General features: G+C 35.5%; 1 pseudogene; it reads left to right on the top strand.

Annotated features, from left to right (window-relative positions):
• Positions 1-1,252: 1,252 nt before the first annotated feature.
• Positions 1,253-3,413, top strand: LOC133862685 (protein NUCLEAR FUSION DEFECTIVE 4-like; annotated as a pseudogene).
• The last annotated feature ends 1,515 nt before the right edge of the window (positions 3,414-4,928 follow it).

The following is a 4,928-nucleotide window of genomic DNA, read 5'->3' as shown; positions in this document are numbered from 1 at the left end:
AATAAGGTACCCAAACTTTAAAAAGTGTCAATTTAGGGTATCCATCTTTCAATTTTTTATTTTTATTTTTTCCAATTTCAACCCTTTGTTAGATTTTTCCGTTAAATCTTGTCAAAATTCTCAAAATACCACTATTTTTTTTAGGAAAAAAAAAAAGAAAAAAATATAAGGATTTAGATGTTAGTCAGAATTTAAAGGAATTTGCAAAAATACTCATGTCTGAATCTTTGAATTTTTTATAATTTTTTTAAAAACAAAACACAGAGTTATTTTGAAAATTTTAAGAATTCAAGAACATTTACAAGACCATTTATGTTCTTGTAACAAATGGATTTGTACAAGTTTTGTTCCTCTTGATATAATTATTAGGGTGAACTTTATTTATAATCTCTAAACTTTTACTCATTTTGAAATAAATTACCTAAACTTTAAAACGTATTAATTTAGGATATCTATTTTTCACAAAGTTTCAATTTCAACCTTCCGTTAAATTTTTCGTTAAATACTGTCAAATTTCCAAAATACCTCTATATTTTTTAGGGAAAAAAAAAGAAGAAAAAAATGACTAAGATTTAGGTGTTGATCAAAATTTAAAGAAATTTACAAAAATACTCATGTCTGAATCTAAAAAAAAAAAAAAAAAAAAAAAAACAAAAAAAAAACAAAAACAAAACACATAGGTATTTTGAGAATTTAACGAAAATTTATAATGGATGGTTGAAATTGAAAAAAATTGAAAGAAAGATACCCTAAATTGACAAGTTTTAAAATTTGGGTACCTTATTTCAAAAGTGTTGAAAGATCAGGGATTATAAGTGAAGTTTTCCCTTTTCTAAATTTTTTTAAGTAATAAGTTAGATCATACATTTGTAAAAATTAAGCACTTGTTTTATCAAAATATTCCTATAAAATAGTTTGAAATCTTTAATAAAAAAGTATTTTGTATTTTAAATTTCTTGTTAATAATTTTTTTTAATAAAAAATAAAAAATAAAAATTGTCCTGTCATTACCACACATAGCTTATAAATATGATATAGAAGGAATTTATGAGAATTACTGAATGCGAATATAATAAGTATTGACGTGATTTCCTTCTTCCTTAGGATTGAATTTTGGATGTACAAAGCAACCTTTTACATTTTCGGCGTTTACAGAACGCGGTAAATGTCTAATACCATTTAGAGAGTGTTTGTAAACGCCGAATAATAATATATTGGCTTTTTATAGTGCATGCTGGAACTAGAACAGAAACAATCAGATTCTGCAGCTTTCTTTTCCTCTGTTTTTCATAGAAGCTTATCAGCTATAGTCTTCCGATCCAGCCAACACTTGCAACTAAAACAGGCAAAAGAAATGGTGTTTCCTGCAACAGGAGGCGGTGGTTGGGCAGACATGAAGAGCATCACCCTTCAAGTGCTCAAGGGGCGGTGGTTCGTGGTGTTTACAACATTTCTACTGATGTCCGTCTCTGGCGCGAGCTACATGTTCGGCCTCTACTCCAACGAGATCAAATCCACCCTCGGCTACGACCAGACCACTCTTAATTTGCTTAGCTTCTTCAAGGCCTTGGGTTCCAACATAGGTACGGTTCAATCAAAGCTTATTCCAAAAGCTTGACCTCAACACGTGAATGAATGTTCAAACTCACTAGCTTGGTATATTTTAACAGGTATCCTCTCTGGCCTAATCAACCAAGTAACACCCCCATGGGTCGTCTTAGCATTGGGGGGAGTTCTGAATTTTTTTGGGTACTTCATGATATGGCTGGCCGTGACCAAAAGAATTGCCAGGCCGAGTGTCTGCAACATGTGCTTGTACATCTGTATTGGTGCAAATTCGAATACTTTCATAAACACTGGAAGGCTCGTCACCTGCGTTAAGAACTTCCCAGAAAGTCGTGGCATCGTGATGGGGCTTACTAGCGGTTATATAGGTCTGAGTGCCGCAATTATCACACAGTTATAACACGCCTTCTTTGGCAGCGATACCAAGTGTTTGATTTTGCTGATGGCATCTCTTCCGATGGCTGTATCTTTCACTTTTCTTCGAGTCATTCGATTTATGAAGGGTACTCGGCAGCCTAACGAGATCAAAGTTTTCTGCAATTTCCTCTACACTTCACTGTGTCTTGCTGTGTTTTTGATGATTATGATTATAGTACAAAACAATGTCACGTTCACACAAAGCGAATATGGTGCGAGTGTAGCCGTGATGCTTTTCTTGCTGTTTCTCCCCCTTGCTGTCGTTGTCAAGCAAGGGTACAAGCTTTGGAAGAACAATAAGAAAGTTGTCAATGATGAACCTTCACCGTTGAGAATAATCACTGATCAGAAGCCAAACCCTGAGGCTTCTCCATCTGTAACACCACTATCATCAAGTGAAGAAAAACAGGCTTCCTGTTGGAAAACAATGTTACAGCCGCCAAACAGAGGGGAAGATTATACCATACTCCAAGCCCTTTTCAGCATTGACATGTTACTGCTATTCTTCGCCACAATTCCCGGCATCGGGGGCACGTTAACCGTGATGGACAACTTGGGACAGATTGGAACATCCTTAGGATATCCGCTTGCAAGCATAAGCAATTTCGTGTCACTTTCTAGCATATGGAGATATCTAGGAATTGTGGTGGCAGGTGTGGTGGCAGAAATTTTTGTGACAAAATACAACTTCCCTCGTCCTCTTATGCACACTTTAATCCTGCTCTTATCATGTGTTGGTTATCTTCTAATCGCGTTTAATGTCAAACATGCGCTTTACTTTGCATCTATCATCTTGGGGGCTTGCTTTGGAGCACAATGGCCACTAGTTTTCACAATAATTTCTGAACTTTTTGGCCTTAAGTACTACTCTGTTCTGTACAATTTCGGGGCACTGGCTAGCCCAATAGGGTCTTATTTGCTCAATGTGAGGGTCACTGGCCATTTATATGACAAGGAGGCTATGAAGCAATTGGCTGCATTGGGCCTCAAGAGGCAGCCTGGGGAGGAACTAAATTGTAGAGGGAAGGAGTGCTTTAAATTGTCTTTCATTATTCTTACTGCTGTGACATTGTTTGGTTCTCTTGCTTCGCTTATCTTGGTGCTTAGGACTAGGAAGTTTTACAAGAGTGACATCTATAAGAAGTTCCAGGATGAGGTAAAAGCAGCCGAGACAGGACAGACGATTGGCCAGGATGGAGCTGGACTGTCGGTGGTTGCTGGAGGGGAAAAGGATCTTCTCCGTTTCAAGTGAAATTGAGTGACGCCATTTCATCAATCTTAAAGACCATAAAGTTATTGGAGAAGAACAGGTTCTCACAAGAGGGGACTAGTGTTTGAATAAACTTCAATTAATGAATGAAATGGATTGATACTCCCACTTTTGTATTGCAAAGTATATTTTCTTTGTTTTCCTTGCAAGTCATTTTCTATGTTGATGTTCACTTGTCAAACAAAAGAGGTTCTGTAATTATTTGCATGGCACTTTCTGTATTTTTCTTAAAAATCTAAAGTTTGGTCTCAAAAAAAGTTTCCTTTATCTTCTCCTAAGTCCCTTCTAATACATCCCTCTTTTTTTTTGCCCCTTTTTTTTTTCTTAGTTTTCAGTTTTCAGGGCTTTAAATACATATTTTTTTGTTGGTGTCAAAATGTCTATTATGAGTGGTAATATTAGATTATTTACTTGACAATTATATAAATGAAAATTCATAGTCCAAGACAATCATATAAATGAAAATTCACAACATCAAAAAATAAACAATCCAAAACAATTATTTCCACGGTCCACACACCCACACTCAACAAATAAATGAAAATTCAAAAAATCAAACCTAACATAAACATATTCACTTCCACTTCCACTTCCACTTTCACTTCCACTTCCACTTCCACTTTGACTTCCAATTCCATCCACTTAGACTTCCACTTCCACTTCCACTCCCACTTCCATCCACTTCCATTCCCACTCAAGTGGATTCAAACAAATAAAGTTTAGTAGAGAAATTCAACCAATAAGACAATAACAACCAAAAACGACAATGATGCGACTCCCATTTGGTCTTCTAGCAAAATCATGTGGAGATAACAACAAAAAATATTATAAACTTTAAAAATAAATAAATAAAATGACAAACTAAGGAATTGTATTATAATATAAATAGTCAAAAAATGATAACCTTCTTCTAGGCATAAGATGTTTCGGTCCTTGAATTTGACGCGCGGTTGATTGTGAGGCCCATCTACAATAGAAAATGTTTGAGTTAAATAAATAAATAATAAAAAGTTAGTGAAATGAATATATAAATAACTAATTCATAAACATTTACCATGCTCATCATAGCTTTCCATAAAGTCCTCAAACTCTTCCTCATTGTTGATTGAGTGGTTCTTTAACCAGTCTTGTGTGCAAATCAAGGCCTCAATTGTAAGTGGAGACAATGAACTTCTAAAGGGATACACGTCCTCCATTGCTAAAGGCAGATTTAGAGGCAACGGTGAAAATAGGGATAACCAATACATCACGGGCTATCTCTGCGAGAGTATGATATTTTGGTGCATTAACTTTCCACCAAGTTAAGATATCAAAATCTATGATATCTCCTTCACACCTATTCAACAATTATCGATCCAATTCCACCCTACATTCTAAGTCATTCTCTGCCACAAGTTGTTGGGCTCTCTATCTTTCTTACTGCATTGACTACGAACATTCAAAAGATTGACATTTGATCTTCCAATATCTACAACAATGTTAGATGACCCTCCTCCTCCCCCCAAAACTTATTGTATTGCACAATTAAACGATTCAATAAGTCTCTCACTTTTGCCTCTATTTGATCTGCCCACACAGGCCCATTGCATTTTCTCAACCAAAACACCAACACCTTCATCTTGGAACGCGGGTCAAAAGCAAAAGCAACATACAACATTAATGTGATTATTTATAA

This window comes from Alnus glutinosa, chromosome 3, assembly GCF_958979055.1.
Source record: "Alnus glutinosa chromosome 3, dhAlnGlut1.1, whole genome shotgun sequence".
NCBI lineage: Eukaryota > Viridiplantae > Streptophyta > Magnoliopsida > Fagales > Betulaceae > Alnus > Alnus glutinosa.
This window is presented reverse-complemented; position numbering and strand designations above follow the sequence as displayed.